The sequence below is a fragment of the Hyla sarda genome, chromosome 8 (genome assembly GCF_029499605.1).
Source record: "Hyla sarda isolate aHylSar1 chromosome 8, aHylSar1.hap1, whole genome shotgun sequence".
In the NCBI taxonomy this organism is placed as follows: domain Eukaryota; kingdom Metazoa; phylum Chordata; class Amphibia; order Anura; family Hylidae; genus Hyla; species Hyla sarda.
This window is the reverse complement of record NC_079196.1, coordinates 231,788,251-231,815,896: the sequence shown is the minus strand read 5'-3', so window position 1 is coordinate 231,815,896 and position 27,646 is coordinate 231,788,251. Positions and strand designations below refer to the sequence as shown.

General features: G+C 46.3%; 2 protein-coding genes across 6 annotated transcripts in view; one reads left to right on the top strand and one right to left on the bottom strand.

The window, feature by feature from the left end:
* Positions 1–15,820, bottom strand: part of LOC130283886 (uncharacterized) — a 67,474-nt gene extending 51,654 nt beyond the window's left edge. For 2 of the 5 annotated variants that reach the window (XM_056533536.1, XM_056533539.1), the window contains exon 1: positions 15,347–15,818. The gene's annotated coding sequence lies outside the window, so the exon portion shown is untranslated. Of the gene's footprint in view, positions 1–12,824; positions 13,099–15,346 lie in introns of those variants that run through there. The other 3 variants (XM_056533537.1, XM_056533541.1, XM_056533538.1) reach the window with 2 other exon arrangements.
* Positions 12,318–27,646, top strand: part of LOC130285389 (uncharacterized) — an 84,710-nt gene continuing 69,381 nt past the window's right edge. The window contains exon 1 of the mRNA XM_056536748.1: positions 12,318–12,575. The gene's annotated coding sequence lies outside the window, so the exon portion shown is untranslated. The remainder of the gene's footprint in view (positions 12,576–27,646) is intronic.

Genomic DNA, 27,646 nt, shown 5'->3' with positions numbered 1-27,646 from the left:
GGGGAAGGGATGGGATTTTATATTTCTTCATAAGCATTAATCTTATTTTGTTCCAGGAATGTATCTAATCCTGTTTTAAAGCTGTTAATTGTTCCTGCTGTGACCAGTTCCTGAGGTAGACCGTTCCATAAATTCACAGTCCTCACGGTAAAGAAGGTGTGTCGCCCCTTGAGACTAAAAACTTTTTCTTCTTCCAGGTTAAACCCCCCCAAAGGACGAGGGGGCACCTCGTCCTTTGGGGGGGTTTAACCTGGAACAGTTTTTCTCCATATTTTTTGTATGGGCCATTAATATACTTATATACGTTTATCATATCCCCCCTTATACGTCTCTTCTCAAGACTAAACAATTGTAACTCCTTTAATCGCTCCTCATAGCTAAGATGTTCCAGGCCCCATATTAGTTTAGTCGCGCGTCTCTGCACCCTTTCCAGCTCCGCAGTGTCCCTTTTATGGACAGGTGCCCAAAACTGAACAGCATATTCCAGGTGAGGCCGTACCAATGCTTTATAAAGGGGGAGTATTATACACTATAGACTGTACCAATGCTTTATAAAGGGGGAGTATTATACATTATAGACTGTACCAATGCTTTATAAAGGGGGAGTATTATACACTATAGACTGTACCAATGCTTTATAAAGGGGGAGTATTATACACTATAGACTGTACCAATGCTTTATAAAGGGGGAGTATTATACACTATAGACTGTACCAATGCTTTATAAAGGGGGAGTATTATACACTATAGACTGTACCAATGCTTTATAAAGGGGGAGTATTATACACTATAGACTGTACCAATGCTTTATAAAGGGGGAGTATTATGTCCCTGTCCCTGGAGTCCAGGCCTCTTTTGATACATGACAATATCCTGCCGGCCTTGGAAGCAGCAGCCTGACATTGTGCTATTCTGTAGTCTGTGATCTACAAGTCCCCAAGATCCTTCTCTACCAGTGACTCTGCCAGTTTAATCCCCCCTAAGACATACGACGCTGCAGGTTATTAGTATACACAGCCCCCCCCTATATACACAGCCCCCTCTATATACACAGCCCCCCTCTATATACACAGCCCCCCTCTATATACACAGCCCCCCTCTATATACACAGCCCCCCTCCTCTATATACACAGCCCCCCCTCTATATACTCAGCCCCCCCTCTATATACTCAGCCCCCCTCTATATACACAGCCCCCCTAAGACATACGACGCTGCAGGTTATTAGTATACACAGCCCCCCCTCTATATACACAGCCCCCCCCTCTATATACACAGCCCCCCCCTCTATATACACAGCCCCCTCTATATACACAGCCCCCTCTATATATACACAGCCCCCCCCTCTATATACACAGCCCCCCCCCTCTATATACACAGCCCCCCTCTATATACACAGCCCCCCTCTATATATACACAGCCCCCCCCTCTATATACACAGCCCCCCCATATACACACAGCCCCCCCTCTATATACACAGCCCCCCCATATACACACAGCCCCCCCTCTATATACACACAGCCCCCCTCTATATATACACAGCCCCCCTCTATACACAGCCCCCCTCTATATACACAGCCCCCCCCTATATACACAGCCCCCCCTATATACACAGCCCCCCCCCCTCTATATACACAGCCCCCCCCCTCTATATACACAGCCCCCCCCTATATACACAGCCCCCTCTATATACACAGCCCCCTCTATATACACAGCCCCCTCTATATACACAGCCCCCCTCTATATACACAGCCCCCCTCTATATACACAGCCCCCCTCTATATATACACAGCCCCCCTCTATATATACACAGCCCCCCTCTATATATACACAGCCCCCCTAAGACATACGATGCTGCAGGTTATTAGTATACACAGCCCCCCTCTATATACACAGCCCCCCCCCCTCTATATACACAGCCCCCCCCTCTATATACACAGCCCCCCCCCTCTATATACACAGCCCCCCCCCTCTATATACACAGCCCCCCCCAAGACATACGACGCTGCAGGTTATTAGTATACACAGCCCCCCTCTATATACACAGCCCCCCTCTCTATATACACAGCCCCCACCCCCTCTATATACACAGCCCCCCCCCTCTATATACACAGCCCCCCCCTCTATATACACAGCCCCCCCCCGTCTATATACACAGCCCCCCCCCCCCCTCTATATACACAGCCCCCCCCCCTCTATATACACAGCCCCCCCCCCTCTATATACACAGCCCCCCCCCCTCTATATACACAGCCCCCCCCCCTCTATATACACAGCCCCCCTCCTCTATATACACAGCCCCCCTAAGACATACGACGCTGCAGGTTATTAGTATACACAGCCCCCCTCTATATACACAGCCCCCCTCTCTATATACACAGCCCCCCTCTATATACACAGCCCCCCTTCTATATACACAGCCCCCCCCTAAGACATACGACGCTGCAGGTTATTAGTACCCAGATGCAGAACTTTACATTTATCCACATTGAACCTCATTTGCCAAGTGGAGGCCCAGACACTTAGTCTATCCAAGTCATCTGGTAACTTATGCACATCCTCTATATACACAGCCCCCCTCTATATACACATCCTCTATAGACTGTACCGTGATGATGATCCCTGGTATATAGACAACATCATCATCCCTGGTATATAGACAACATCATCATCATCCCTGGTATATAGACAACATCATCATCCCTGGTATATAGACAACATCATCATCCCTGGTATATAGACAACATCATCATCCCTGGTATATAGACAACATCATTATCCCTGGTATATAGACAACATCATTATATCTGGTATATAGAAAACATCATTATATCTGGTATATAGACAACATCATTATCCCTGGTATATAGACAACATCATTATCCCTGGTATATAGACAACATCATTATATCTGGTATATAGACAACATCATCATCCCTGGTATATAGACAACATCATCATCCCTGGTATATAGACAACATCATCATCCCTGGTATATAGACAACATCATTATATCTGGTATATAGACAACATCATCATCCCTGGTATATAGACAACATCATCATCCCAGGTATATAGACAACATCATTATATCTGGTATATAGACAACATCATCATCCCTGGTATATAGACAACATCATCATCCCTGGTATATAGACAACATCATCATCCCTGGTATATAGACAACATCATTATATCTGGTATATAGACAACATCATCATCCCTGGTATAAAGATGACATCATTATCCCCAGTATATAGAGGACATCATCATCCCAGGTATATAGACAATGTCATTATCCCCAGTATATAGAGGATATCATTTCTCCCTTATATAGACTACATTATTATCGACAGTATATAGAGAACATATTTTTCCTGCTATATAGATGGCATCATATAAAGGACATTGTTATCACTTGTAAATAGATGACATTATTGTCTCCGGTATATAGAGGACACTATTGTCCCTGGTGGTCCAGTGGTTATTCCAGATTATAGATGCTGATGTTCTTTCCCATCCAATGCCTGATAAGTACACCCGGGGCTTATATTTTTTATTTTTTTTTATCGGAATGGGCTGATAGTAACCATACTTCAATATAGATAGTCAGACAATATCACAAAATATTACAAAACTAGCTCTGCTACAGAGAAGCCACCTGTATTGCTAAAGAAAAACAAACTTTTTGCCCATTATGAAAAACTAGTCAATAAAATGGAGTCCTGCCCGGAATTATTTCTAGTGTATCAATGTGAGATGTAGAGTGATGACTCGATGACCACCAGGACACAACCGCTTACGTACTGGGAAGATACGGTTATGTGGGGGGCCTCCTGTCCCACCTGATGCCCCCTGGTCCCAGGCATGCGTGTCTGTACACCACAGCACCGGCCCGGAGATTGCAGGGGTCCCAGCATCCGGACACCCCGCGATCAGACATGTGGATAGGGGATAACATGTCTAGGGGCTGAGTACCCCTTTAGGGTGGGGTCACACGTAACTGATCCGCAGCGTATTTTATGCTACGGATCCACCGGTGACCCTACCCATAGTGCGCCTCCAGCTGTTTGAACTAACCCGAGCAATACGCCGCTCCGAGCAGACACATCTTGTAGTCAGACATGGCGGATCCCTTGTGTGGGACCCTACTCTTCATAAAGTCCCATTTTTTAAACCTTTCATGTGTAATAACATTAGATGCTTTTACTGATCTAAGCGATTCTGAGATTGTTTTTCGGGACATATTGTACTTTATGTTAGTGGTTAAGTTTTTGTTAATACAGTGGTCCCTCAAGTTACAATATTAATTGGTTCCAGGATAACCATTGTATGTTGAAACCATTGTATGTTGAGACAAGAACTCTATGGAAACCTGGTAATTGGTTCTGAAGCCCCAAAATGTCATCCAAAAATAGGAAAAAGTGAGGATTAAAGAAAAATAAGTAGATAACTAATATAGATAAAGCAAATCCTTCCATATAATAGTAATAAAGATCTGCTGGGAGCTGTAAATCACTTTCTAATTCAATGTTTTCCAACCAGGGTGCCTCCAGCTGTTGCAAAACTACAACTCCCAGCATGCCCGGACAGCCTTTGGCTGTCCGGGCATGCTGGGAGTTGTAGATTTGCAACAGCTGAAGGCACTCTCGTTGGGAAACACTGGTCTATGTAGAGAACAAGAGCTTCTTCAGGGTCCTGTACAGTACACGAAATGTCCTAAAAAAAGTAAAATGGAGCCGCCCATACTTGGTGTCCAAAGGAGCAGAGTACAGAACATGTAATACCTCCCTGTACTGTAGGGGATTCTACCAGACACCAGTCAGTGCATACACTTCAATAATACAGGTAAAGAGTACAGAACATGTAATACCTCCCTGTACTGTAGGGGGCACTACCAGACACCAGTCAGTGTATACACTTCAGTAATACAGGTAAAGAGTACAGAACATGTAATACCTCCCTGTACTGTAGGGGGCACTACCAGACACCAGTCAGTGCATACACTTCAGTAATACAGGTAAAGAGTACAGAACATGTAATACCTCCCTGTACTGTAGGGGGCGCTACCAGACACCAGTCAGTGCATACACTTCTGTAATACAGGTAGAGAGTACAGAACATGTAATACCTCCCTGTACTGTAGGGGGCGCTACCAGACACCAGTCAGTGTATACACTTCAATAATACAGGTAAAGAGTATAGAACATGTAATACCTCCCTGTACTGTAGGGGATTCTACCAGACACCAGTCAGTGCATACACTTCAATAATACAGGTAAAGAGTACAGAACATGTAATACCTCCCTGTACTGTAGGGGGCGCTACCAGACACCAGTCAGTGTATACACTTCAGTAATACAGGTAAAGAGTAGTACAGAACATGTAATACCTCCCTGTACTGTAGGGGGGGGGGGGCTACCAGACACCAGTCAGTGCATACACTTCAGTAATACAGGTAAAGAGTATAGAACATGTAATACCTCCCTGTACTGTAGGGGGCGCTACCAGACACCAGTCAGTGCATACACTTCAGTAATACAGGTAAAGAGTAGTACAGAACATGTAATACATCCCTGTACTGTAGGGCAGTGGTTCTCAACCTTTTTTGCCTGAGTACCCCTTGACAGCCCATTCCCAAAAAATTGTACTCCCATATTCTAGACATTTTGTAGTGATTATAGTATAATTCATATGCTTTACTTTCCTCTAAAGCAGGCCCCTGTTACTTTCCCAAGTCCCCCGATTTACAGGTGACGTCTTCTCTAACCGGAGTTGTTTACTTTTCTTTTCTTCACTGTCTGGCCTAGACCGCCATTAAGATTTCTCCCATACAAGACTTCTCCACAGAACCCAGCCAAACAAACATTTTAGGCTCCTTTCTGCAGTACAATACCCACCTATTTACAAACTCCCCATGTTTATTGTCACACACAGTAATAGTACCCGCTTTGCGTCCCCATAAAGTTGTGCTGTGCTGTTGTGCTGTGCCCCCAAATATAGCTGTAGGCCCCCAGACTGCCCCATATATAATTGTAGGCCACCATACTGTCCTGCTTTGGTGCTCCACTGCTCCTCTGGTCTGGGGACCTATTGCTTTGGTTCATAGCGGTAGGTCCCCGGTCTGCAGGGGCAGTGGAGCAACAAAGCTGATGGTAGTTATTGCTCACAGCAGCGCAGTGCCTGCGCTTCCACTTTCCTGTCCTCCTGCTCCTCGGTGCAGTTTTGTCTGACTACCATTTCTTTCAAATATGTCCAGACCAGTAACCAGTGGCTGTTATTACTGTATTTTTTTCTTTCAAGTACCCCCCTGGAGAACTGCTAAGTACCCCTCGGGGTACTTGTACCCCAGGTTGAGAACCACTGCTGTAGGGGGTGCTACCAGACACCAGTCAGTGCATATACTTCAGTAATACAGGTAAAGAGTACCGAACATGTAATACCTCCCTGTACTGTAGGGGGCACTACCAGACACCAGTCAGTGCATACACTTCAGTAATACAGGTAAAGAGTACCGAACATGTAATACCTCCTTGTACTGTAGGGGGCGCTACCAGACACCAGTCAGTGCATACACTTCAGTAATACAGGTAAAGAGTATAGAACATGTAATACCTCCTTGTACTGCAGGGGGCGCTACCAGACACCAGTCAGTACATACACTTCAGTAATACAAGTAAAGAGTACAGAACATGTAATACCTCGCTATACTGTAGGGGGCGCTACCAGACACCAGTCAGTGCATACACTTCAGTAATACAGGTAAAGAGTACAGAATATGTAATACCTCCCGGTTGTTAGGATTCGGCAGGCTGGAGGTGGATCCTCTGTGTCAGCGAGGGATTGGCGTGGACCGTACCGGTGGACCGGTTCTAAGTTGCTACTGGTATTCACCAGAGCCCGCCGCAAAGCGGGATGGTCTTGCTGCGGCGGTAGCTATCAGGTCGTATCCACCGGTAACGGTTAACTTCGCTAACTGCTGAGAAGGCGTGGGACAGAAGGACTAGACAGAGGCGAGGTCAGACGTAGCAGAAGGTCGGGGCAGGCGGCAAGGGTCGTAGTCACTGGTGATAGCAAGAGGTCAGGAACACTGGTAAGGCAAACACAGGAACCGCTTTCACTAGGCACAAGGGCAACAAGATCCGGCAATGCTGGGAAGGGGAAGTGAGGTTATAAAGGCGTGGAGCAGTTGGGAGCTAATTACACTGATTGGGCCAGGCACCAATTAGTGGTGCACTGGCCCTTTAACCTCTTAAGGACGCAGGGCGTATCCATACGCCCGTGGGAATTCCGGTCCCCACCGCTAGCCGGTTGGGGACCGGAGCCGGATGCCTGCTGAAATCATTCAGCAGAAATCCCGGCATATCGCCCAGGGGGGTCATTATGCCCCCCCATGTCGGCGATGGCGGCAGATCGCTGGACAATTCAGTCCAGCGATCTGCGGCGATTCCGGGTCAATCGGGTCTCCAGTGAACAGCCAGAGCCAGCAGGGGTGAGGTGGCAGCAGGGGTGAGGTGGCACGGTTTACCGGCCGACCAATCAGGGCGCCTGCTGCGGGTGTCACTCCCGCACCCGCTCCGCCCCTCTTCCGGAGGACGTGAGCGGGAAGAAGACCCCGGGTGCTGAGGACCCCGATCCCCGGCGTCCCTGTTGGCATCGGGGCCCCAGAAGCGACGGCCACGGCGAGGGACTGTCCTGCGACGGAGCAGCAGCAGGAGGTGAGTGACAGCCTCCTGCTGTTGCTTAGCAACAGCTCCCAGCATGCAAAAAGGGCATGCTGGGAGCTGTAGTTATGCAACAGCAGGAGGCAGACCACCACAACTCCCAGCATTCTCTTATGGGCATGCTGGGACTTATGGTTTTGAAACAGCTGGAGGCACATTTTTTCTATAGAAAAGTGTACCTTCAGCTGTTGTATAACTACAACTCCCAGCTTGCACAATCAGCTAAAGTGCATGCTGGGAGTTGTAGTGGTGCATCTGCTGGTTGCATAACTACAACTCCCAGCATGCCCATTGGCTGTCGGTGACTGCTGAGTTGTAGTTTTGCAACAGCTGAAGGCACACTGGTTGTGAAACTCTGAGTTTTTTTTTACCTAACTCAGTGTTTCACGACCGGTGTGCCTCCAGCTGTTGCAAACTACAACTTCCAGCAGTCACCTTACACCATGCACCGTAATGCTGGGATTTGTAGTTTTGCAACAGCTGGAGGCACACTGGTTTTGAAACACTGAGTAAGGTCACAAACTCAGTGATACATAACCAGTGTGCCTACAGCTGTTGCAAAACTAAAACTCTCAGCATGTACAGTCTGTCAGCGCATGCTGGGAGTTGTAGTTTTGCAACAGCTGGATGTTCCCTCCCCCCCCCAATGTGAATGTACAGGGTACACTCACATGGGCGGAGGTTTACAGTAAGTATCGGGCTGCAAGTTTGAGCTGCGGCAAATTTTCTGCCGCAGCTCAAACTGCCAGCGAGAAACTACTGTGAACCCCCGCCCGTGCGACTGTACCCTAAAAACACTACACTAACAAAATAAAATAAAAAGTAAAAAACACTACATATACACATACCCCTACACAGCCCCCCCTCCCCTCCCCAATAAAAATGAAAAACGTCTGGTACGCCACGGTTTTCAAAACGGAGCCTGCAGCTGTTGCAAAACAACTACTCCCAGTATTACCAGACAGCCACTGACTGTCCAGGCATGCTGGGAGTTTTACAACAGCTGGAGGCACCCTGTTTGGGAATCACTGGCGTAGAATACCCCTATGTCCACCCCTATGCAAGTCCCTAATTTAGGCCTCAAATGCGCATGGCGCTCTAACTTTGGAGCCCTGTCGTATTTCAAGGCAACAGTTTAGGGTCACATATGGGGTATCGCCGTACTCGGGAGAAATTGTGTTACAAATTTTGGGGGGTATTTTCTGCTTTTACCCTTTTTAAAAAATTTTTGGGAAAAGAAGCATTTTAGGTAAAAATTATTATTATTTTTTTTTACATATGCAAAAGTCATTAAACGCCTGTGGGGTATTAAGGTTCACTTAACCCCTTGTTACGTTCCCTTAGCGGGTTTAGTTTCCAAAATAGTATGCCATGTGGTTTTTTTTTTGCTGTCCTGGCACCATAGGGGCTTGCTAAATGCGGCATGCCCCCAGAGCAAAATTTGCTTTCAAAAAGCCAAATGTGACTCCTTCTCTTCTGAGACCTGTAGTGCGCCAGCAGAGCACTTTTCACCCCCATATGGGGTGTTTTCTGAATCGGGAGAAATTGGGCTTCAAATTTTGGGGGGTATTTTTTGCTATTACCGTTTTTAAAAATGTAAAAGTTTTGGGAAACCAAGCATTTTAGGTAAAAATTTTTTTTTTTTTTTTACATATGCAAAAGTCGTGAATCACCTGTGAGGTATTAAGGTTAACTTTACCCCTTGTTATGTTCCACGAGGGGTCTAGTTTCCCTTCCGAGCCCTCTACTGCGGAACAATTAACATAGACATATGAGGTATTTCCTTACTCGAGAAAAATTGGGTTTCAAATACAAGTAAAAATGTTCTCCTTTTTACCCCTTGCAAAAATAAAAAAATTGGGTCTACAAGAACATGCGAGTGTAAAAAATGAAGATTGTGAATTTTCTCCTTCACTTTGCTGCTATTTCTGTGAAAACCCTAAAGGGTTAAAACGCTTACTGAATGTCATTTTGAATACTTTGGGGGGGGGGGGGTGCAGTTTTTATAATGGGGTAATTTATGGGGTATTTCTAATATGAAGACCCTTCAAATCCACTTCAAACCTGAACTGAAAAAAAGCGAGTTTCATAATTTTGTGAAAAATTGGAAAATTGCTGCTGAACTTTGCAGCCCTCTGGTGTCTTCCAAAAGTAAAAACTCACAGATTTTATGATGCAAACATAAAGTAGACATATTGTATATGTGAATTAAAAAAAATTATTTGGAATATCCATTTTCCTTATAAGCAGAGAGCTTCAAAGTTAGACAAATGCTAAATTTTCAAATTTTTCATCAAATTTTGTGATTTTTCACCAAGAAAGGATGCAAGTTACAATAAAATTTTACCACTAAGTTAAAGTAGAATATGTCACGAAAAAACAATCTCGAAATCAGAATGATAACTAAAAGCATTCCAGAGTTATTAATGTTTAAAGTGACAGTGGTCAGATGTGCAAAAAATGGCCTTGTCCTTAAGGTGAAAAAGGGCTCAGTCCTTAAGGGGTTAAATCTTAGAGAGCAGGCGCGCGCGCGCGCGCCCTAGAGAGCGGAGCCGCGCGCGCCAGGACGTGACAGCCAGGGACCGGGACAGGTAAGTGGATTGGGATGCGATCGGCGAGCGGGCGCATCCCGCTATGCGAATCTCATCCCCGTCGGCAGTGTCGGTGCAGCGCTCCTGGTCAGCGGGCCTGACTGGGGCGCTGCAGAGAGGAGAATGCCACGAGCGCTCCGGGGAGGAGCAGGGACCCGGAGCGCTCGGCCTAAGACCTGTACTGTAGGGGGCGCTACCAGACACCAGTCAGTGCATACACATAATTAATACAGGTAAAGGGTGCCGAACATGTAATACCTCCCTGTACTGTAGGGGGCGCTACCAGACACCAGTCAGTGCATAAACTTCAGTAATACAGGTAAAGACTATAGAACATGTAAAACCTCCATGTACTGTATGGAGCGCTACCAGACACCAGTCAGTGCATACAGTTCAGTAATACAGGTAAATAGTACAGAACATGTAATACCTCCCTGTACTGTAGGGGGCGCTACCAGACGCCAGTCAGTGCATACAGTTCAGTAATACAGGTAAATAGTACAGAACATGTAAAACCTCCATGTACTGTAGGGGGCGCTACCAGACACCAGTCAGTGCATACAGTTCAGTAATACAGGTAAATAGTACAGAACATGTAATACCTCCCTGTACTGTAGGGGGCGCTACCAGACGCCAGTCAGTGCATACACTTCAGTAATACAGGTAAAGAGTACAGAACATGTAATACCTCCCAATATATACAATTGTAACCGAGTTGTATTAGTGCGTTATTTGTATGAACACTGCCCATACAACAGAGCTCCAGCCTCTCTGTTCAATAGTTCATGATTACAGGTAAAGAGTACAGAACATGTAATACCTCCCTGTACTGTAGGGGGCGCTACCAGACACCAGTCAGTGCATACACTTCAGTAATACAGGTAAAGAGTACAGAACATGTAATACCTCCCTGTACTGTAGGGGGCGATACCAGACACCAGTCAGTACATACACTTCAGTAATACAGGTAAAGAGTATAGAACATGGAATACCTCCATGTACTGTAGATTAACCTGTAGACGTGTCGGTAGACAGTCGCATGATAGCGTGGTATTGCTCTGAAGACGTGTCAGTAACAATAGGCCATGCCTGGACCCTAGATTTAACCTGCAGACGTGTCGGTAGACAGTCACATGATAGCGTGGTATTGCTCTGAAGACGTGTCAGTAACAATCGGCCATGCCTGGATCCTAGATTTAACCTGCAGACGTGTTGGTAGAGAGTTGCATGATAGCGTGGTATTGCTCTGAAGACGTGTCAGTAACAATGGGGAGTGTGGACGTACCTAGACTGCTCTGAAGACGTGTCAGTAGACAGTCGCATGCGTAACTTTGCTCTGAGGACGAGTCAGTAACAACTAGGACTACAATAAGGCCTAGACCGCTCTGAAGACGTGTCAGTAGCCAGTCAAACTGGTGAAAGTTGCCCTGAAGACGTGTCAGTCACAACATAACCCGCCAGTATACCCCACCCCTAAGACTGTGCGTACGTGTGTTTTTTAAAAAATTTTTTTAAACCAGCAAGCGCTACCAATTTGCGGAGCTAGGTTCAGGCCAGGAACTACCTTTACTGAACCACCCACCCACCCAGCGAATGCACTACACACAGAGTAACCATTACACTACACACCTTCTGTGTATCCGAGGTAAGCAGGAGTTGACACGAAGTAACTAGGATATAACAAGCAAATAAACGTGTATAATACTGAACAACCGTACACCACATGCCTGCCCCCCAGGCCTGTTAACACCTGGGGTGACCACCGTGGCTCTGAGGAAGCACTGTGTTGGTGCCAACTGAGCCAGGAGCGTCCAGACATGTGATTTGGGCAGAAAATGGGTTAATTGGCAGGTGAAAATGATCCCCAGCCTGCTGCACTGCACTGTGCAGTAGTGCAGGACCAGCAGACACTGCAGCAGTATGCCCTGAGAGGGAACTTTTTAGAGCACTCAATGCAGCAGGAGTGCTGGCCAACAGAGGGTAAACCTCTGAGCACAGCACAGCAACATCGGCAGCACCCCAGCTCACACTGAGTGGCGCGAGCCGCTGCCTGCCCTCCCCTAAAGCCATGCCCCCCGCAGAGAAAACCGTCTGTAAAGAACCGCCTCCGCTGCAAGGGACGCGACTGCCGGGTGTAGACACGCCCTGAGCGGCATCCCCGCTACACAGCTATGCCGCGCCGGCCGCTCCTGAACCAGCGGCGCGACACACTGCGTCGCGGAGCGCACCGAGAGGTACGTGGGAAACCAAGCACGAGGCCCCGTGAGTACCCACACCCATCCCCGGAGGCCCTCCCCCCCCCCCCGTCCTGACGTGACGCGTAGCGAGCCCCCCCCCGCTGCTGCAAGCGAGTAAAGCCCGCAGTGGGGGAGACACTGATCACAACAGAACTGGGCACAATTAGGAGAGAAATGAGAGGGATGTGACAAGAGCAGGGACCCCTTGAGGACAGTGGCTGGCACGGCGGCCAGTGACATGTAGACAACATAGCAGGGCCGAGATGGCGCTTACCTGGCAAAACGTCGGAGCGGGCAGGAACAAAACACACGGAGGAACACACGGACACACGAAACAGCACCGGGAATGTATGAGCTAACTGCAGTGTAAACACTGCACAACACCGCATACGCCTTTCACACAACGCCACATACGCCTTGATTGCTGCAGGAGGGGGGTATTTATGGGAGACCGCCCCCTCCCACAAATACAGCCCAAGGGCTTAACACGTGCAATATACATGACGTGAGCATGTCTGTGGTATGAATACAACAAGTGTATATGTGGAATAAATGCTATGAGCATATAGTGGTATGATACTATGAGCAGTATAATGCTATGAATATACTTGCGGTATCAATGCTAAAAGCGTATGTGCCTGATGTAGGCCATGTGTATGTGCAGTATATAAGCTACAAGTACATGTGCAGTATAACCAGCATATGTGCGTCATGAGTGCTATGAATTAATATGTGGTATGACGCTATGAGGTATGAGTACTATGAGCAGTATAATGCTGTGAACATGCTATGAGCGCGTGGCCACAACCGCACGAAACAACATGACACTATGTGTGAGAACCATAGGAAACCTGCGTGTATGAATGCGGTGAACGTGTGAACAACAAAACCATAACCGTGTAACCAATACAACCGCCATGAGCGTATGAACCGTATGAACCCTGCGGTGAACATGTGAACAACTTACGAACCGTGAGCGTGTGACCACTATAACTGCCATGAGTGTATGAACCGTATGATTGCCATAGGCAGTATACTGCCGTAACCAGTATGAAATACCATTAACTTTTGAACCGAATGACACTTTGAGCGTATGAACCAGTGATAAGTACGAGGTGTTTGATTGCCACGAACGTAACATGGTAGAAAGAACGTAAGACCGTGAACATGCCAAGAATATATGAGCAGCATAAAAGCCAAGTTTGTGGACCGTGTAAAACACCAGCGAGTGAGAGAATAACCATGAGGTGAACAGCATAAACGAGTTTGCCCAGTATAAATGCTGTGAATATATAATCAGTGAGTATATGTACCGTATATAATGATATTAGCACATGAAACTGTATACATACTATGCGCGTACGAGCAGTGTGGCCATAAGCGTATGAATTAACCATGAGAGTACGGACGATAAGAAACTCAAGGAGTTATCAAACCGTGAAGATGCTCTACTCGTGTGCACCTTGTACCAGTAATGCGTGTATCCCCATAATAAACCAAGCGTATGAACCGTATGGACACCATGATTGCGCAAATAACGAGTATTACACTGTGTATACTAGGATTTAATTAGATGTGGCCTATGTTATATCTCTACAGAGCATTGCACCCTACTGTATACTATATTGAAACAAGACACTCTGCAGAGCATTGCACCACCACACAGCATATGCTACCCTGCAACGAGATAATCTGCAGAGAATTGCACCACACCAAACACAGTACATGCCACCCTGTGTTGCAACGAGACCCTTCGCAGAGCATTGCACCACACTGCACATGCTAACTGTAACGACCCTCTGCAGAGCATTGCACTATACCCTATATAGTATGTTATATTGAAACCATCCCATCTGCAGAGCATTGCACTAACTGTATAAAGTGTGTTTATCATGAGACCATCTGCAGAGTATTGCCCTATACTGTATATAGTATATATTATATTGTAACGAAACCATCTGCAGGGCATAGCACCATAACTGTATCTCATGTATACTATATTGTAATGAGACCATCTGCAGAGTATTGCACTATACTGTATATAGTATATATTATATTGTAACGATACCACCTGCAGAGCATTGCACCATAACTGTATATCATGTATATTATATTGTAATGAGACCATCTGCAGAGCATTGCACCATAACTATATATCATGTATACTATATTGTAACAAGACCATCTGCAGAGCACTGCACCATAACTGTATATCATGTATACTATATTGTAACAAGACCATCTGCAGAGCATTGCACCATAACTATATATTATGTATACTATATTGTAACGAGACCATCTGCAGAGCATTGCACCACAACTGTATATCATGTATACTATATTGTAACAAGACCATCTGCAGAGCATTGCACCATAACTATATATCATGTATACTATATTGTAACGAGACCATCTGCAGAGCATTGCACCATAACTATATATCATGTATACTATATTGTAACGAGACCATCTGCAGAGCATTGCACCACAACTGTATATCATGTATACTATATTGTAACGAGACCATCTGCAGAGCATTGCACCATAACTATATATCATGTATACTATATTGTAACGAGACCATCTGCAGAGCATTGCACCACAACTGTATATCATGTATACTATATTGTAACGAGACCATCTGCAGAGCATTGCACCATAACTATATATCATGTATACTATATTGTAACAAGATCATCTGCAGAGCATTGCACCATAACTATATATCATGTATACTATTGAAAGGATCTGCAACTCCTCACTATATACCCCTGGCATATAGCGCCTTTGTTCTACCTTGGTTTGTGTCACCTTCTCTGGTACCAGGAGAGTCTCCCTCATAGGAAAAGAGAACGGACAAAAAGAAAAATTATGAGGGAAAAACTCTGGTTTATTGCATTAAGCATCAGTATAAAAAGGCAAAGGGCGTATTTACATTGACCAATTAAAATGTGGACACGAATAAAAAGCGTATTTACATTGACCAATAAAAATGTGGACACCTCTAAAAGGTGATATAATTGTTGTGATTTTCCACACTCCTTCCCAGGGTCCATAGCGCCAATTAGCAGATAGTGAAATTCTTTAGTTACAGGAAATGTATCTTATTAGGAACGACCTTGAGGAGACTGAGAACGAGAAGAAGGAGATAAGAAAGAAAGAGAATAAAACAATAATAAAGGAGAACTCTAGTGCAGCCTTTCACTAACTACAACTCCCAGCATGCCCTGCTACAACCTTTCACTAACTACAACTCACAGCATGCCCTGATCCAACCTTTCACTAACTACAAGTCACAGCATGCCCTGATCCAACCTTTCACTAACTACAACTCACAGCATGCCCTGCTACAACCTTTCACTAACTACAAGTCACAGCATGCCCTGCTACAACCTTTCACTAACTACAACTCACAGCATGCCCTGCTACAACCTTTCACTAACTACAACTCACAGCATGCCCTGATCCAACCTTTCACTAACTACAACTCACAGCATGCCCTGATCCAACCTTTCACTAACTACAACTCACAGCATGCCCTGCTACAACCTTTCACTAACTACAACTCACAGCATGCCCTGCTACAACCTTTCACTAACTACAAGTCACAGCATGCCCTGATCCAACCTTTCACTAACTACAACTCACAGCATGCCCTGATCCAACCTTTCACTAACTACAACTCACAGCATGCCCTGATCCAACCTTTCATTAACTACAAGTCACAGCATGCCCTGATCCAACCTTTCACTAACTACAACTCACAGCATGCCCTGCTACAACCTTTCACTAACTACAACTCACAGCATGCCCTGATACAACCTTTCATTAACTACAACTCCCAGCATGCCCTGCTACAACCTTACACTAACTACAACTCACAGCATGCCCTGATCCAACCTTTCACTAACTACAACTCACAGCATGCCCTGATACAACCTTTCACTAACTACAACTCACAGCATACCCTGATACAACCTTTCACTAACTACAACTCACAGCATGCCCTGATACAACCTTTCACTAACTACAACTCCCAGCATGCCCTGATACAACCTTTCACTAACTACAACTCACAGCATGCCCTGATCCAACCTTTCACTAACTACAACTCACAGCATGCCCTGATACAACCTTTCACTAACTACAACTCACAGCATGCCCTGATACAACCTTTCACTAACTACAACTCCCAGCATGCCCTGATACAACCTTTCACTAACTACAACTCCCAGCATGCCCTGCTACAACCTTTCACTAACTACAACTCCCAGCATGCCCTGCTACAACCTTTCACTAACTACAACTCACAGCATGCCCTGATACAACCTTTCACTAACTACAACTCACAGCATGCCCTGATACAACCTTTCACTAACTACAACTCACAGCATGCCCTGCTGCAACCTTTCACTAACTACAACTCCCAGCATGCCCTGATACAACCTTTCATTAACTACAACTCCCAGCATGCCCTGCTACAACCTTACACTAACTACAACTCCCAGCATGCCCTGCTACAACCTTTCACTAACTACAACTCACAGCATGCCCTGCTACAACCTTTCACTAACTACAACTCACAGCATGCCCTGCTACAACCTTTCACTAACTACAACTCACAGCATGCCCTGCTACAACCTTTCACTAACTACAACTCACAGCATGCCCTGATACAACCTTTCACTAACTACAACTCCCAGCATGCCCTGTTACAACCTTTCAATCCCCTCTTAGAACCATAATTTTCTCAAATAACATGGTTCTGTTTCCGCATGTTCTTATAATGCTGCCCGTACGATTTGTAGCTTCCGGAGAGCGTCCTGTGGGAAGGGATTGATACATAGAACGATCGCTTACACTCTTAGAGAGGACACACATGGCAATGAAAGCAACAATCAGCAGTACTATACCTATCACTGTAAACACTTACTATAGTAGGACATGTGTACATTGGGGGGGGGGGGGGGGGGGTGGATAAGCCAGGTAACAGCACTCGAGGATGTGGAGTTATACCATAGAACAGGGATCCCGCCCTCCCACGTTTTGCCTACTTGCCCCTGAGTGCAGCTAATAGTCAATAAAGTCAATAAGGTTATTGACCATGATGGGAGCGCCAGGCAGCGTTTTTTTCCCACATGGTTCCAGAACTCTTCAAACTTCGCTAGAAGATGGATGTCAGGGCTGTCTGCCCCCCGTTAGTACCTCTGGTTGGGTCTTTAGGTCAGGGCTGTCTGCCCCCGTTAGTACCTCTGGTTGGGTCTTCAGGTCAGGGCTGTCTGCCCCCGTTAGTACCTCTGGTTGGGTCTTTAGGTCAGGGCTGTCTGCCCCCGTTAGTACCTCTGGTTGGGTCTTTAGGTCAGGGCTGTCTGCCCCCATTAGTACCTCTGGTTGGGTCTTTAGGTCAGGGCTGTCTGCCCCCATTAGTACCTCTGGTTGGGTCTTTAGGTCAGGGCTGTCTGCCCCCATTAGTACCTCTGGTTGGGTCTTTAGGTCAGGGCTGTCTGCCCCCGTTAGTACCTCTGGTTGGGTCTTTAGGTCAGGGCTGTCTGCCCCCGTTAGTACCTCTGGTTGGGTCTTCAGGTCCGGGCTGTCTGCCCCCCATTAGTACCTCTGGTTGGGTCTTCAGGTCAGGGCTGTCTGCGCCGTTAGTACCTCTGGTTGGGTCTTCAGGTCAGGGCTGTCTGCCCCCGTTAGTACCTCTGGTTGGGTCTTTAGGTCAGGGCTGTCTGCCCCCGTTAGTACCTCTGGTTGGGTCTTTAGGTCAGGGCTGTCTGCCCCCGTTAGTACCTCTGGTTGGGTCTTCAGGTCCGGGCTGTCTGCCCCCCATTAGTACCTCTGGTTGGGTCTTCAGGTCAGGGCTGTCTGCGCCGTTAGTACCTCTGGTTGGGTCTTCAGGTCAGGGCTGTCTGCCCCCCGTTAGTACCTCTGGTTGGGTCTTCAGGTCAGGGCTGTCTGCCCCCGTTAGTACCTCTGGTTGGGTCTTTAGGTCAGGGCTGTCTGCCCCCGTTAGTACCTCTGGTTGGGTCTTCAGGTCAGGGCTGTCTGCCCCTGTTAGTACCTCTGGTTGGGTCTTCAGGTCAGAGCTGTCTGCCCCCATTAGTATCTCTGGTTGGGTCTTCAGGTCAGGGCTGTCTGCCCCCGTTAGTATCTCTGGTTGGGTCTTCAGGTCAGGGCTGTCTGCCCCTGTTAGTACCTCTGGTTGGGTCTTCAGGTCAGAGCTGTCTGCCCCCATTAGTATCTCTGGTTGGGTCTTCAGGTCAGGGCTGTCTGCCCCCGTTAGTATCTCTGGTTGGGTCTTCAGGTCAGGGCTGTCTGCCCCCGTTAGTATCTCTGGTTGGGTCTTCAGGTCAGGGCTGTCTGCCCCCGTTAGTACCTCTGGTTGGGTCTTCAGGTCAGAGCTGTCTGCCCCCCGTTATTACCCCTTTCACTTCTTTCTTCTGGTACAGCTTGATCCTAGTGGCGTGGATCCAGGTAGGGGAATCGTCGGTGAGTACAGCTGTGCGGGTTACTGCTACCACAGAGGTCGGGGGACCGTAGGAAAAGTCAGCCTGGGACTTCTTTCCTCGCAGTTCTTTGACCAGTACTAGGTCTCCCACTTCGAAGGAATGAGTTGGTTCCTGTGAAGAAAGAGGAGAATTCAAAGAGATTTTGTTCTCAATGTCTGACAGAGTTTGAATAAGTTGTGACATTGGTTCCTGATTTGGTCTAGGTCACCTTCTAGAGTCACCAAAGGTTTCTTTGCCCAAGGTGTGGGGAAGGGTCTACCCATGAGGATTTCAAAAGGAGACAGGCCAAGGGTCTTATGTGGGGTCATTCTAATTTCAGCTAATATGATGGGAAATATTTTATTTATTTTATAATGCTCCCCCTGTTGCTTCCTAGAACTCTGAAGGGTGGTAGGGGATATGGAAATTCCATTCTACCAAAAGGATTTTTTTTTACAAGATCTTTTGAGTCTAGAGGTGAAAGCTGGACGCTGATCAGACTCGATTACAAGTGGAAATCCCCATCGGGGATGATGTGTTGTGTGAGTATGTGTGCAGTGGTTTTTGTATCTTCTTCTCTTGGTAGGAAATACTTAAGGCCATCTGGAGAACATGTCTACGATGACCAGGGCATACTCTTGTTTACCCTTTACCTTTTGATATGTGGGTGTAGTCAATTTGTAGGTGAGTGAAATGTGTTGTGGTGTACAACAAGTGTTGGTGTTGTACACAGTGGTGTGTATTGGGGTTGTTCCTGAGACATACGAGGCAACGTTTGATGTAGTCGCCTACCAGTTGTTTAGATGTAAAAGTGTTGGGAGAGGAGGGTGTGTGTGGTGGAGATGCTGTTGTGACCTACTCCGTGGAAATGAGCAATAAAGACTGGGGCACTGTGTTGGGGTATGCATGGTCTCCCCTCTTTGTAGATCAATCCTGTTACAGGATTTTTCTGCAATACCGGATAACACCAATCATATTCCTCTTGTTCGGGAACAGAGGACTGGAGAGAGAGAAGAAGTTGTGTGTCTTCGAGTGAAGGAGGTGTAAGAACTGGTAACATCAGTGAGGCAGGTTGTTGTGTAGCAGCCAGTTTGGTGGTGTGGTCTTCTAGAGCATTGCCCTTTGAAATGTGATCAGTCCCACGTGTGTGTCCTGCAGTGAATGATGACTAATTGTGATGGTAGGGTAAGTGCATGTAAGAGATCATTGACAAGGGTGGAGTGGGAGATGGATTTTCCATCTGCTGCGACAAAGCCTCTTCTTTGCCAGATAACTCCGTGGTCCCAAACCACCCCATGGACATATTTGCTATCAGTGTAAATGGTGACTGGTTTATTAGCAAAAAGTGTACAGGCTCTTGTGAGGGCGATGAGTTCTGCAGCTTGTGCGGACTGATAGGGGATGGACTGGGCCTCAAGGACAACGTCAGGAGATTGGACAATAGCATAACCGGCATGGTAAACATTGTCATTGGGGCGGGTGCATGACCCATCTACAAAGACTTCTAGAGCATCAGGTATGGGCACTGAAGAGAGGTCGGGCCGGGGTGAGGTGTCAGTGTGGATGACTTGCAGGCAGTCATGTATGTCCGGCATTACATCATCATGATTTTTTAGCCCAATTATTGTGTTGAGTATTGGAGCAGTGCCAGATGTAGGGGAGGCATACACCATTTTCAAGGATGGGTTACTGAGTAAAATTACCTCATATCCAGAGAGCCGTTGTGTATGTAGGCCATTAAGGAGAGAGATAACATCATGAGAAGTGTACAAGGTAGTGTCATGTCCTAAAGTGAGGATGGTAGATTGTTCAACAATCACAGCACAGGCAGCAAGAGCTCGCAGACATGCCGGCATCCCCTGTACGGAGACGGGCATCACCTTTGAGAAAAAACCAAAAGGACGCAGTTTGCCTCCGGGAAATTTTTTCAGCACACCCGCCATGGTTTTACAATTGTCTCGGGCATACATATGGAAAGGCAAATTGTAATCTGGGTGGCCTAGCCCTGGACTTGTCATTAATGCACATTTCAAGTAATCAAAAGCTTTGTACATGTCGGAGGACCATTTGATTAGATCTGGTTTGCCTGATAGGGTAGCATCTCTATGAGCAGTCGGGAATCCACTGTCTGCAGTAGTTTATTATACCCAAGAAAGATTGCATTTCCTTCCGGGCGTGCGGGGTGACCAGGCCCGCTACAGACTGGACTCTAGACCTGCTCAACTCCCTTTTCCCTTTTGGCAGAACAAAACCCAGATATTCAACCTGTTCACAACACCATCCTCAAGGCAGGCCTCCTCAGAGAAACTACACAGTAACAAATCATCAACATATTGGAGGAGAACAGAACCTTGGGGGGCGTGCCATGATTGTAAAAAGGCTTGGAGGACAATGCTGAACACAACTGGTGAATCAGCATACCCCTGGGGCATTGTACACCAGGTTAACTGTAGTCCCTCAAAGGAAAAAGCAAAAAGGAGTCTGGTCTCTTCGTCCACTGGGATCGAGAAGAAAGCAGTCTTCAGATCGAGGACAGAAAAATGAGTTGCCTGTGCTGGGATTGATGACAACAGTCGGGTGACATCAGGAACTATAGGGGCAATAGGCACAATTAGTCTTTTGATGGCTCTCAGGTCTGGTACAAAACGGACAGTACCATCGGGTTTGGGGACCAGATTAATTGGAGTGCAGTAGGGAGAGACAGTATGTTCTAAAACTCAAGTGTGTAGGAAATGTTTGATCATAGGGTGGATACCTTTTATTTTTTTTAGGTGGCATGGGGTACTGTTTTTGGTAGACCGGGAGGATGTCTGGTTTGAGTCTTGCCTTGTATAGTGTACAGTCAATATGTCCTACATCATGGTCTCCATGTGACCAGACAATGGGGTCTACCTCAGGTGGGACCTGGGCCGGGGACATAACATGACAATGTCCAGCAGTATAGGACCCCGCAGGTGTGACCATGGGTGAGGTCAAACGTGACATGTAACCTGGACGGGGATGAAGTGATATGTAATTTGAGTTTACATGTGAGGTCTCTTCTCAGGAGGTTTACAGGACATTCAGGTATGATGCGAAAGGAATAGAAGGTTAAATGGTCACCCTCGGGGCATTGTGTATACAGCTACTATGAACATACTCAATTTCAAACAGTAGACATATATACAGATATACATATATCTCCTTCAAATCTAATGTGATTTTGTTTTTCAATAAGAAGAGGCTGTCATGCTCCCTGTAAACCCCCCTTACTCCTCCCAAACCTCTATGTCCCCAGTCACCGCCCCTTTGACTCTGGCTCCTAGTCTTTCCCCAGTTCTGGTCAGTCACCCTTGAACATCTAGTATCAAACTGTGTTACTTTACATCAAGAGACATCCAAGAAACATGTAACATGTAACAATACCGACATTCAACTATATTGTAACGAGACCATCTGCAGAGCATTGCACCATAACTATATATCATGTATACTATATTGTAACGAGACCATCTGCAGAGCACTGCACCATAACTGTATATCATGTATACTTTATTGTAACGAGACCATCTGCAGAGCATTGCACCATAACTATATATCATGTATACTATATTGTAACGAGACCATCTGCAGAGCATTGCACCATAACTGTATATCATGTATACTATATTGTAACGAGACCATCTGCAGAGCATTGCACCATAACTATATATCATGTATACTATATTGTAACGAGACCATCTGCAGAGCACTGCACCATAACTGTATATCATGTATACTTTATTGTAACGAGACCATCTGCAGAGCATTGCACCATAACTATATATCATGTATACTATATTGTAACGAGACCATCTGCAGAGCATTGAACCATAACTATATATCATGTATACTATATTGTAACGAGACCATCTGCAGAGCATTGCACCATAACTATATATCATGTATACTATATTGTAACGAGACCATCTGCAGAGCATTGCACCATAACTATATATCATGTATACTATATTGTAACGAGACCATCTGCAGAGCATTGCACCATAACTATATATCATGTATACTATATTGTAACGAGACCATCTGCAGAGCATTGCACCATAACTATATATCATGTATACTTTATTGTAACGAGACCATCTGCAGAGCATTGCACCATAACTGTATATCATGTATACTTTATTGTAACGAGACCATCTGCAGAGCATTGCACCATAACTATATATCATGTATACTATATTGTAACGAGACCATCTGCAGAGCACTGCACTATACTGTTATAATGTAACGAGACCCTTAGCAGAGCATTACACTGTACCGTATACTGCAAGGGCACCGCATACCCCGCAGAGCACAAAAGTTATATTTGAAACAATTCTTTGCAGATCATTGCACCACACTGTATACAGCAAACGTTATATTGAAACAACCCTCCGCAGAACATTGCACTATACTTTAGATTAACGATAGCAGACAAGCTGACAGGACCGCCTAACGAGGACTGGGCAGCTGCCGCAACCTGTCCCAAGGGCATAGACAATTGTAGCTGTGCGGGTGGCGGGTGGTCCACATGCCGCCATGAGGCAGCTAGCGGACTGTGCGAGATGCTGAGGTCGCGCCACCCCCAGCACCGATTTAACTCACCTGCCTGCCGCTCCTGGCCCCCACTACCTCTGCGGGCAGAGCCAGTCAGCACCATACCTGCCCTATATTACCTTATAATCAGAGTGAGACACCCCCAGATAAGACAGTCAGCACTATACCTGCCCTATATTACCTTATTATCAGAGTGAGACATCCCCAGATAAGACAGTCAGCACTATACCTGCCCAATATTACCTTATAATCAGAGGAGACATCCCCAGATAAGACAGTCAGCACTATACCTGTCCTATATTACCTTATAATCAGAGGAGACATCCCCAGATAAGACAGTCAGCACTATACCTGTCCTATATTACCTTATAATCAGAGGAGACATCCCCAGATAAGACAGTCAGCACTATACCTGCCCTATATTACCTTATAATCAGAGGAAACATCCCCAGATAAGACAGTCAGCACTATACCTGTCCTATATTACCTTATAATCAGAGGAGACACCCCAGATAAGACAGTCAGCACTATACCTGTCCTATATTACCTTATAATCAGAGTGAGACATCCCCAGATAAGACAGTCAGCACTATACCTGTCCTATATTACCTTATAATCAGAGGAAACATCCCCAGATAAGACAGTCAGCACTATACCTGTCCTATATTACCTTATAATCAGAGGAGACACCCCAGATAAGACAGTCAGCACTATACCTGTCCTATATTACCTTATAATCAGAGGAGACATCCCCAGATAAGACAGTCAGCACTATACCTGTCCTATATTACCTTATAATCAGAGTGAGACATCCCCAGATAAGACAGTCAGCACTATACCTGCCCTATATTACCTTATAATCAGAGGAGACACCCCAGATAAGACAGTCAGCACTATACCTGTCCTATATTACCTTATAATCAGAGTGAGACATCCCCAGATAAGACAGTCAGAACCATACCTGCCCTATATTACCTTATAATCAGAGGAGACATCCCCAGATAAGACAGTCAGCACTATACCTGTCCTATATTACCTTATAATCAGAGGAGACATCCCCAGATAAGACAGTCAGCACTATACCTGCCCTATATTACCTTATAATCAGAGTGAGACATCCCCAGATAAGACAGTCAGCACTATACCTGCCCTATATTACCTTATAATCAGAGTGAGACATCACCCCCAGATAAGACAGTCAGCACTATACCTGTCCTATATTACCTTATAATCAGAGGAGACATCCCCAGATAAGACAGTCAGCACTATACCTGTCCTATATTACCTTATAATCAGAGTGAGACATCCCCAGATAAGACAGTCAGCACTATACCTGTCCTATATTACCTTATAATCAGAGTGAGACATCCCCAGATAAGACAGTCAGCACTATACCTGCCCTATATTACCTTATAATCAGAGTGAGACATCCCCAGATAAGACAGTCAGCACTATACCTGCCCTATATTACCTTATAATCAGAGGAGACACCCCAGATAAGACAGTCAGCACTATACCTGTCCTATATTACCTTATAATCAGAGTGAGACATCCCCAGATAAGACAGTCAGAACCATACCTGCCCTATATTACCTTATAATCAGAGGAGACATCCCCAGATAAGACAGTCAGCACTATACCTGTCCTATATTACCTTATAATCAGAGGAGACATCCCCAGATAAGACAGTCAGCACTATACCTGCCCTATATTACCTTATAATCAGAGGAGACACCCCAGATAAGACAGTCAGCACTATACCTGTCCTATATTACCTTATAATCAGAGTGAGACATCCCCAGATAAGACAGTCAGCACTATACCTGCCCTATATTACCTTATAATCAGAGGAGACACCCCAGATAAGACAGTCAGCACTATACCTGTCCTATATTACCTTATAATCAGAGTGAGACATCCCCAGATAAGACAGTCAGAACCATACCTGCCCTATATTACCTTATAATCAGAGGAGACATCCCCAGATAAGACAGTCAGCACTATACCTGTCCTATATTACCTTATAATCAGAGGAGACATCCCCAGATAAGACAGTCAGCACTATACCTGCCCTATATTACCTTATAATCAGAGTGAGACATCCCCAGATAAGACAGTCAGCACTATACCTGCCCTATATTACCTTATAATCAGAGGAGACATCATCCCCAGATAAGACAGTCAGCACTATACCTGTCCTATATTACCTTATAATCAGAGGAGACATCCCCAGATAAGACAGTCAGCACTATACCTGTCCTATATTACCTTATAATCAGAGTGAGACATCCCCAGATAAGACAGTCAGCACTATACCTGTCCTATATTACCTTATAATCAGAGTGAGACATCCCCAGATAAGACAGTCAGCACTATACCTGTCCTATATTACCTTATAATCAGAGTGAGACATCCCCAGATAAGACAGTCAGCACTATACCTGCCCTATATTACCTTATAATCAGAGGAGACATCCCCAGATAAGACAGTCAGCACTATACCTGCCCTATATTACCTTATAATCAGAGGAGACACCCCAGATAAGACAGTCAGCACTATACCTGTCCTATATTACCTTATAATCAGAGGAGACATCCCCAGATAAGACAGTCAGCACTATACCTGTCCTATATTACCTTATAATCAGAGGAGACATCCCCAGATAAGACAGTCAGAACCATACCTGTCCTATATTACCTTATAATCAGAGTGAGACATCCCCAGATAAGACAGTCAGCACTATACCTGTCCTATATTACCTTATAATCAGAGGAGACATCCCCAGATAAGACAGTCAGAACCATACCTGTCCTATATTACCTTATAATCAGAGTGAGACATCCCCAGATAAGACAGTCAGCACTATACCTGTCCTATATTACCTTATAATCAGAGGAGACACCCCAGATAAGACAGTCAGCACTATACCTGCCCTATATTACTGTCACGATGCCGGCTGGCAGGTAGTGGACCCTCTGTGCCAGAGAGGGATTGGCGTGGACCGTGCTAGTGGACCGGTTCTAAGCCACTACTGGTTTTCACCAGAGCCCGCCGCAAAGCGGGATGGTCTTGCTGCGGCGGTAGTGACCAGGTCGTATCCACTAGCAACGGCTCACCTCTCTGGCTGCTGAAGATAGGCGCGGTACAAGGGAGTAGGCAGAAGCAAGGTCGGACGTAGCAGAAGGTCGGGGCAGGCAGCAAGGATCGTAGTCAGGGGCAACGGCAGAAGGTCTGGAAACACAGGCAAGGAACACACAAGGAACGCTTTCACTGGCACTAAGGCAACAAGATCCGGCAAGGGAGTGCAGGGGAAGTGAGGTGATATAGGGAAGTGCACAGGTGAACACACTAATTGGGACCACTGCGCCAATCAGCGGCGCAGTGGCCCTTTAAATCGCAGAGACCCGGCGCGCGCGCGCCCTAGGGAGCGGGGCCGCGCGCGCCGGGACAGAACAGACGGGGAGCGAGTCAGGTAGGGGAGCCGGGGTGCGCATCGCGAGCGGGCGCTACCCGCATCGCGAATCGCATCCCGGCTGGCAGCAGGATCGCAGCGCCCCGGGTCAGAGGACGTGACCGGAGCGCTGCAGCGGAGGGAGTGAAGCGAGCGCTCCGGGGAGGAGCGGGGACCCGGAGCGCTCGGCGTAACAGTACCCCCCCCCCTTGGGTCTCCCCCTCTTCTTGGAGCCTGAGAACCTGAGGAGCAGACTTTTGTCAAGGATGTTGTCCTCAGGTTCCCAGGATCTCTCTTCAGGACCACAACCCTCCCAGTCTACTAAAAAAAAATTTTTCCCTCTGACCTTTTTGGCAGCCAAAATTTCCTTGACCGAGAAGACGTCCGAGGAGCCGGAAACAGGAGTGGGAGGAACAGATTTGGGAGAAAAACGGTTGAGGATGAGTGGTTTGAGAAGAGAGACGTGAAAGGCATTAGGGATACGAAGAGAAGGAGGAAGAAGAAGTTTATAAGAGACAGGATTAATTTGACACAAAATTTTGAAAGGACCAAGATAGCGTGGTCCCAACTTGTAGCTAGGGA